At 35.0% G+C, this 8,446-nt stretch overlaps 1 long non-coding RNA gene across 1 annotated transcript; it reads right to left on the reverse strand.

The window, feature by feature from the left end:
* Window positions 1–5,520: 5,520 nt before the first annotated feature.
* Window positions 5,521–7,072, reverse strand: LOC140867239 (uncharacterized). The gene is made up of 4 exons (XR_012145085.1): window positions 6,717–7,072; window positions 6,479–6,614; window positions 6,321–6,370; window positions 5,521–5,603 (listed from the first exon to the last, which is right to left on the reverse strand). It is a non-coding gene; the product is annotated as an uncharacterized lncRNA (long non-coding RNA).
* Window positions 7,073–8,446: the final 1,374 nt, after the last annotated feature.

The raw sequence follows: 8,446 nt of genomic DNA on the forward strand, positions 1-8,446 counted from the left end.
CATAACAAAAAATAAAATAAACTAGTCTACCCCCCCATACTTATCCAAAGCATTGCCCTCAATGCTTTAGAACAATGAACAGAATGCAAACAAACACACAAATGCAAAGACGAACAAAAACACTATGAAAACAAAAATAACACTCACCTGGTTATAGATTCATCCTGATCCTTCTTGACGGTATCCGTTGGGTAAGGTAGCATCATTCTAGATATTGGCAGATATGACCAACTGGCATGGGAAAGAAACAAAAATCAAATATAGATAAAAATAAAAATACACAAAAAAAAACTAAAAATCAAAGTAAAGAACACTGGGTTGCCTCCCAGTCAGCGCTAAATTTATAGTCTATAGCCCGACTATACTCCTCTCTTGAGTGGCGACATTCAAGGTGGCTTATCCACCGTCTCTAAAAAACTCAGATTAGTCCTGCACTTGCATGCTTCAACTGTATAGAAATTTTGCAATGGACTAATTCCTGCGGAAAGCTGAACCTACAGACACTCATCACCATAGTCATGAATCACATCGATAAATTTGACAGCAGAGCGAGATTTTAAAGTTGGCCTCTCAGTAGCCGACTTAAGCATATTAAAAATTACTTGCTCATCATTCATTCTCAACACTAACTCTCCTTTTTCCACATCAATTAAGGCACTACTAGCAGCAAGAAAATGATGCCCTAGAATCAACGGAACCTCACAATCCTCATCTATGTCAAGAATAACAAAATCTACAGGATAAATCAACTTGTCTATCTTGACTAGGACATTCTCTACTATCCCTCTCGGATATTTAATAGATCCATCAGCAAATTTGAGAGAGATATAGACAGGTTCAATATTTTCTATGCCTAATTTTTGAGTAAGAGAATAAGGAATTAAATTTATGCTCGATCCTAAATCACAAAAAACATTAACAAATGATAAACTTCAAATTTGACAGGGTATAGAAAAACTCCCTGGATCTTGCAGTTTTTGTGGAAGCTTATTTTTCAGCACTGCCGAGCACTCTTCATTTATTGTGACGTGCGTCAGATTATTCAATTTCTTTTTATTCTTCAGGAAGTTCTTCAGAAATTTTGCATAGTTCGGCATCTGAGCTAAAGCGTCTGCAAAAAGTATGTTAATATGTAGTTTTTTGAAAATTTCAAGAAACTTTTTAAATTGAGAATCAAACAATATTTGCTTAGATCTTTGGGGGAAAGGTAAGGTAGAAATATCAACATTATCATCGAATTCAAAATTTGAAGTCTTACCTTTCTTACCTGCCTTTGAGGAATTTTCAGCACGCACACTAGTAGAAAAATCGCTTAAGACTTCGGTTAATAACCGAAGTCGTAGAATTATAAATATCGAAGTAGTGTCACGTGAAGTAATAGGTACTATTTTACTTCGTGTAATCACCGAAGTCGTATCCCTTAAATTATCGAAGTCTTTGGTCGATGCATTGAGGCAGAACCGGTTCATAATCGGACCGGTGCTGAAGTAAAAACGTATCTTTTACTTCACTAATTTCATAAGTTGCGAAGTAAAACATATTCTATTACTTCGTCAATTAATGAAGTTGATGAAGTAACAACTATGCTTTGACTTCGGTTCGTAGACGAAGTGAAATATAGTCTTCTACTTCGTCTATTAATGAAATTACCGAAGTCATAGAATAGTTGTTACTTCGGTATTTTCATTAATAGATGAAGAAAAATAATGTCTTTTACTTCGTTAATTTCCTATATTAGCGTAGTAACATGCGTGTTTCTACTTCGTCTATTAGTGAAATTGCCGAAGTAATAGAATGTTTTTAACCTCGTTAATTGCGTTAATAAACGTAGTAAAATGATGAAGTAAATTCTTCGATTTACTTCGTTGATACTAAAATTGCTGCACTCAATAAAACACAGTTTTTTTATAATAATGCCATAAATATATTTTTGAAACTTACAAATACACTAATAATATTAATAAATTCATCCCAAAACGACAAAAATATATAAATCAACAAGCTTGTCCACCAAAATAACGCGAAATATATGCACATATCCACACGTATCTCCTCAAAACTAAACGCGTACACATCCACACGTATTTCCTCAAAAGAATGTATTATCCAAACGTGAATGACATATTTAAGCACCTACATGCGAGTAGATAAATTCACTCCATTCACTTCTAACTTCATCAAATTGTTCTTGACTGTAACACTTATTCTTGACGCATCCTGCAAACTGAAATTCCAACAAAGAGAGGAATGTCATGGTAAACCAACAAAGCAGCTAGTTGCACGGTAAACCAACAAGGCAGCTAATTGCAAAATGAAATCCAAAACAAAGAATATTCAGCAACCTATTTGGTATGCATGCTGACACATATCAAGTGCTAAGAGAAGATTCAACAACCTATTTCATACACACACTTACAAAAAGTAAAAAAGAATCAAACATATAGACACCATTTAAATAGTTTTAGTAAGCACTACAACAAAAATGGGATACAACAACGGATATAATCCGTTGTCGTAGGGGTCAAAAAACCGTTGTACTTTAAGGTGTTGTCGAAAATATACCCAACGACAACGGATAAAATCCGTTGTCGTTGCTTTCAAAAGACAACAGATTTTATCCGTTGTCTTTGCCTTGAAACGACAACGGTTTTTATCCGTTGTCGTATATAGAACTTTTAACAACACCGAAAATTACAACAATTTTAAAATGATAAAGACAACGGATTTTATCCGTTGTCGTTGCTCAATAACAAAACAAAAAAAATTAATTTACAAATTTTCAATATTATAAATAAAACAATATTTAAAATTTCTAAAATAAAATTTAATATACAATTTTTCAATATTACAAATCAATATTCTAATTTTAAATTCTAAATCAATCTACACTATAAAATATATCGATCGAGTTATGAACTAATCTATATAAATTAACTCGAAACTTTTCTATACATTAAGTTATGAACTAATCTATATAAATTAACTTGGAACACTCCTTCTAGATTAACATCCACCATTATCCCTTGCATCCCGGCTATTTGCACAAGTTGACAAATTCAGGTAGTAGAAAAAATTAATTTACAAATTTTCAATATTATAAATAAAACAATATTTAAAATTTCTAAAATAAAATTTAATATAAAATTTTTCAATATTACAAATCAATATTTTAATTTTAAATTCTAAATCAATCTACACTAGAAAATATATCGATCGAGTTATGAACTAATCTATATAAATTAACTCGAAACTTTTCTATACATCGAGTTATGAACTAATCTATATAAATTAACTTGGAACACTCCTTCTAGATTAACATCCACCATTATCCCTTGCATCCCGGCTATCTGCACAAGTTGACAAATTCAGGTAGTAGAAAAGAGTATCAACAACAGTAAACATCAGCATTGTCTTTCTCATCAGTAAACAAGAAATAAATTAATTCAGTGCAGATTTTTGTAATTTGAGTATACATGTTTCCACATCTAAGCAGATTTCAAGAACACAAAACACAGCAGTTTCATCAATCTTGAATCAAATAAAGTGCCGCTAGTTGGATATGCAAGATAACTTGAAGCCCAACCATTTATCTTCACACATATTTATCAAATAAATTCATTCCATGACCCAAATCCTATGTGCAATTTACAAGTTTAATTTCGCATGTCCTGTATTTGTAGATTGTATGCTCTGTATCAGAGATTGCATAACGCACTCAATAAAAATCGAAATATTACAAGACTAGCGCCAAATAAAAGATAACTTGATTATCTAAAACTTTCATTTGAATTACAACTTTTAATAATGTGTGGAATTTCCCCAGTAATTCAAAGAACACCACACAGAAGCAAAGACCCGAATGATATTCCATATCTCATTCATTTCAAAACCAATTCGATCATAACCTTCTCATTTTCCAGTGCATTGGCACTGTGATCTTAAAAGCAGATACAGGAGCTACTTTCTATAAAATTATCACATTAAATAAATAAAAATGGAAGGACTTACTGGAGCAAGAATCATCGACTCATCAAAAAACCACATAAGAATTCAATTACCTTGCCCAAGTCAATTGATGAACCATATTATTTGTCTGATTTTTCATCCTCCCTTTCTTCTTTCGAATACTTCCTTGATTGACATAATTTTGGAAGCAAACCTGCACTGAGGAGAACTCAAATAGATAGTCACTGGGATACTTCTGATTGTCAGCAATCACACTTGAAACACAAAAGCTAAAAAAAGACTACCTTACTGTTCCGTGCTCGGACAGAAACATGGGATAGAACATCAGGCATATCTGGGGTCAATACTGCCACAGAGCCATTGGGAATTTCTCTTCACCACTCTTAGTTTTGTATTGTACTCCTTTAACAGTCCCCTTTTCTTCGACCAAGGATGTCACTGTCCCTTGTTCGAGTCTCACGCTGATCCAAGAAAACATCATCACATCAGATAACAAAAAAAAAAAGAAAGAAAACAGAAAGAAATGTTTTCAAGTTGAGAAGCCAGCCATACTTGGGCAGAGTCACGGCCTTTTCTCTCATCTTCTGTATAAATTGACCATTGTGAAAGCTTCTACCCGAGACATCCGAGTTAAATTTCTCCAGGGGATAAAATAACTTGGCGCCTTTACCGTCCTTGTAAAGGGCATATCCGTAAACAGGTTGAGCATCGATGTCGCTCACGCAATCTGCATTTACATTTAAACAATTCATTATCACAACTAAATCATGGAAAGACACATGCATGATCTAACAGGTGAAGCTATGAAATTAAGTTTTAGCCACACCTTCCAGGCCTAACTCAATTAGTTTAAAATATCCTCCAAGCTGTAACATTTCGCCAACTATACGATCTGGCTCGGTTAAGTCTCTTTCGATCACATGAACTTGACGTCCCTCCTGCAATTTGAACCAACAAAATTGAATCATCAGTGTCATATGCAGTTGAGTTTGACTTATAGCCGTGTTATAATCCATAAATACTCTTGTCATAATATAATTTGCTTCTCTTAGGCAGCTCAGCGAGCTTGTAACACTATTATCTCTACTTAGACCAGAGAGATTTTAAAAGATTAAATAAATGCATCCCCTATAAAGATTTTACAGTCACACTGATTGTGAGGCCCGGTTACTCTAATTACATTTAATTATCATACAAACAAATAATTAGAAGTCAAAGTAGCGGAAAAACGATTTAAAATAAATTTTGGGCCTATAAAAATTTCGGCATGACCTCCCCGTAAGTAGGACATCCCAAAATACACAGACAACAGTTTATTTAAAATAACTAAAACTAGGAACTCAACAAACTTAAACATCACACAACCATGTGCCGGCCAGGCACGAAAACAAATTAAAACAGTTAACACATACCTGAGCCGACAAGGCTTGATAATAATTTAAAACATAGCAGGAACTCTCAAATACAACACAAATACATCGGGGCATCTCCCCGGAGAATATAAAAATGACTCTAACATAATACATAATATAACTCCGATAATACATAATAAACTGGGAGACAAGACATGATCCAACCTCCTCAACGAGCTCCGCCAGCGGACCCTCCGCCTGGTGCTGAAAAGTCACTTGGGTAGCCTACCATGGTGCCAAACAGCAGCCACAGTAGCCCCCCAGAATTAACTGAGGTTAGGATTCTGGTATGAAACAGTTAGGCAACAACAACAAAACATATAAACTATGCATAAACACATTATAAAATGTAGTACGCAATGCATGAACTGGGCTCAAAGTAAACGGGATAACAGGAGCCAACAAACGGTACGATAACAACTGGAACAATGCTCGAGCTAGAACACAGGGGAGCTACATCGTCATGTAACTAAACCGCCCTGCCAAGTATGCGAGGTATGTCGTGCTGGGTGAAATTAAACACCCACGACTCGGCCTCCATACAGCTGATAACGATACAACAGATAGGCACAATAACGAACAACATACGATGTCAAGATTCCAAGTGCATATCACACAGAAAATGCATCAAGGAATAGACAATCATAATTTCGGTCTCAGGGATACTAGGCATAAAAAGCCACCAGCTGATTCCCGAAATAACAATGCGTGTGCCCAGAGTACAATACAACATGATAACGGGTAACAAGAATGATAGGGCTCAACGTGTGACGTAGTGAATATCATGCCCTATTCTAAATGCCACAAAATATATCAAATAATTTAACATATAAACAACGAGGCATTTAAATTCACATAATCCATATAGTTCACGTAATCAACATAATATCGGCAAAACAATATTTATATTTTTATCGTTGTATGTTACCAACCGTAACATACCTATACCAATTCAAACGAAGGTCCTCAACTCTAATTCCCAAAGTTTCGGCCTACAACACAATTAATATTCCAATATATATCAAAACGATGCGATATAACCAACGAAATCAAATTAAATCCAAGCGGGTAAAATCCCAATATCGAGCAGCCCACTATACCTCAACTAAACCAGTTGGAAACTCACGCTCAAGGCTGGAAGAAGGGATTAAAACATCACAACTCGAAGCTAAACTAGCTGGACCGGGACAGCCTTCGAGCTCGCCGGAAAACTCACCGGAAAAGGCTGGAAATGAACTGAATGAACAGGGGAAGGTTCAGCTATCTATAAGCTTCGAGATACAGCAGAAATACAGCAGAATTATTGTCTAAAAGACTCTGAGATCGAAGCTTTCTTACCTGAAGAAACGCAGCAGAAAATAGCAGCACGTCTAGCTTCTGAAAGTAGCTCGATTCGGGCTCAAACGGGCATCAAATTCATCGCTTCTTAGCTTGAATCGAAGCCACGGATGTAAGGAAGAAAACCCAACAAACGAATCGAATTTTGGACTCCGAACGAAGAAGTTATGGGCAATTTACCGGAGCTGCGCAGAGGGGTGACGGGAGTGACGGGATTTGGGGATGACTTCTCTTTTCTTTTTCTTTCCTTAGCTTTTGTATGAAGCGTGGATATGTATATATGTAAGGGTGTGTGTGTCCTTTATTTAATTATTATTTGGGCAACTTGACACAGTCCAGATATTTTAACGCTCGTGTATTATTTTAGCTCTAATATGTATTTTATATCGTTTAAATCTCGATATTCAAAAATAAATATTTTTTTTTTAATACACTTTCTAATTTATTTGGCATAAATAATTATTTTTATTTAACATCTCAATAATTATTCTAATTATGCCAAATTACCAGATAATTAACTTTTGGGTCTTACACTGATCAAATCAGAATGCAATCATATTGAGCTACTACCACAAAATAATATAATGTACCAGGATTTCAAGGACGGACGCCGACACGATAAAAGCAGCCATAAGTTTTACAAGGTAACCAATTTCTTTTTGATGCACGTATCTCCACAGTGCTTTCATAAACTGATATTCACAGCTGTTAGATCCATAAAAATATTGTAGTTGCAAACTTCGCATGATATAAATGAGGAGAATGCTCCATAAAAAGTAGATATACACACGAAGCAAACTTCAAATTTGGGTGGACAACCTCCCTCACTAAAGTTGTTTAAGCCACAAAGATCTATTGCATATAAGGGAATGAACAAGGTAATACTTTTTATAAGATATTTAAATGTAAAAGGTTCAGTGTACCTCTCGTGCCATTCTTTAATGCCCAGAGGAATGACATCTTTATAGAAAGCATCCACGTGCACCAACCAAACCAATCTAAATGTGCAGGCTTTTAACAATAAAAAAAACATGAGAATAGATACAAAACAAGATTTTAAGTGATTGAAAATCTGACAAACATTATTATTTGTAGCTTCTTATGCTTAATATGAGTGAAGCCTTGAAGGTACCTTTGTGCCCCTCCAATATCCTGCACATGAAGCGATGAGATGCTAAGTGAACATGAAACAGTAACAAACAATCATATTAAATGCTGAAACGAATGACAATAGAGAAGCCGAAAGCAAACCTTGTTTCGCAAAATAAGAAAACTCGTAACATACATAAACACACATATCCATCACACCAGAAGGAACACTAAACTATGAGATACTTCATAGATCTAGCCATAGAGAAAACCTACTGATGCCATTGTTACCATAAAATTTTCAAATACAACTCGGATCTGCAAACATCAATTACTTGGTTATATTAATCGAAATAACTACATTTCAAATACAATTGATGTTACTCATTTGACGAACAGCATACCTAGAAACATTGAAGAAGCAACCTGTAACCCGTACTAAGTTTCCGAGTCCTGAATAGCAGGCATACGACACTTCTCTATGAGCACATCAAATTTCGCCACTTTCTACCAGCAAAACTAATTGCAAACATAAATAATCAAACCCCAATTGTTAAATCTTTTTGCTTCAGGCATAATATTAATAATCCCCAAGGCTCAATTTAAACCCAATTTCCAATCCCACATAAAGATCCGATCTC

The sequence above is a fragment of the Henckelia pumila genome, chromosome 4 (assembly GCF_033568475.1).
Source record: "Henckelia pumila isolate YLH828 chromosome 4, ASM3356847v2, whole genome shotgun sequence".
NCBI lineage: Eukaryota > Viridiplantae > Streptophyta > Magnoliopsida > Lamiales > Gesneriaceae > Henckelia > Henckelia pumila.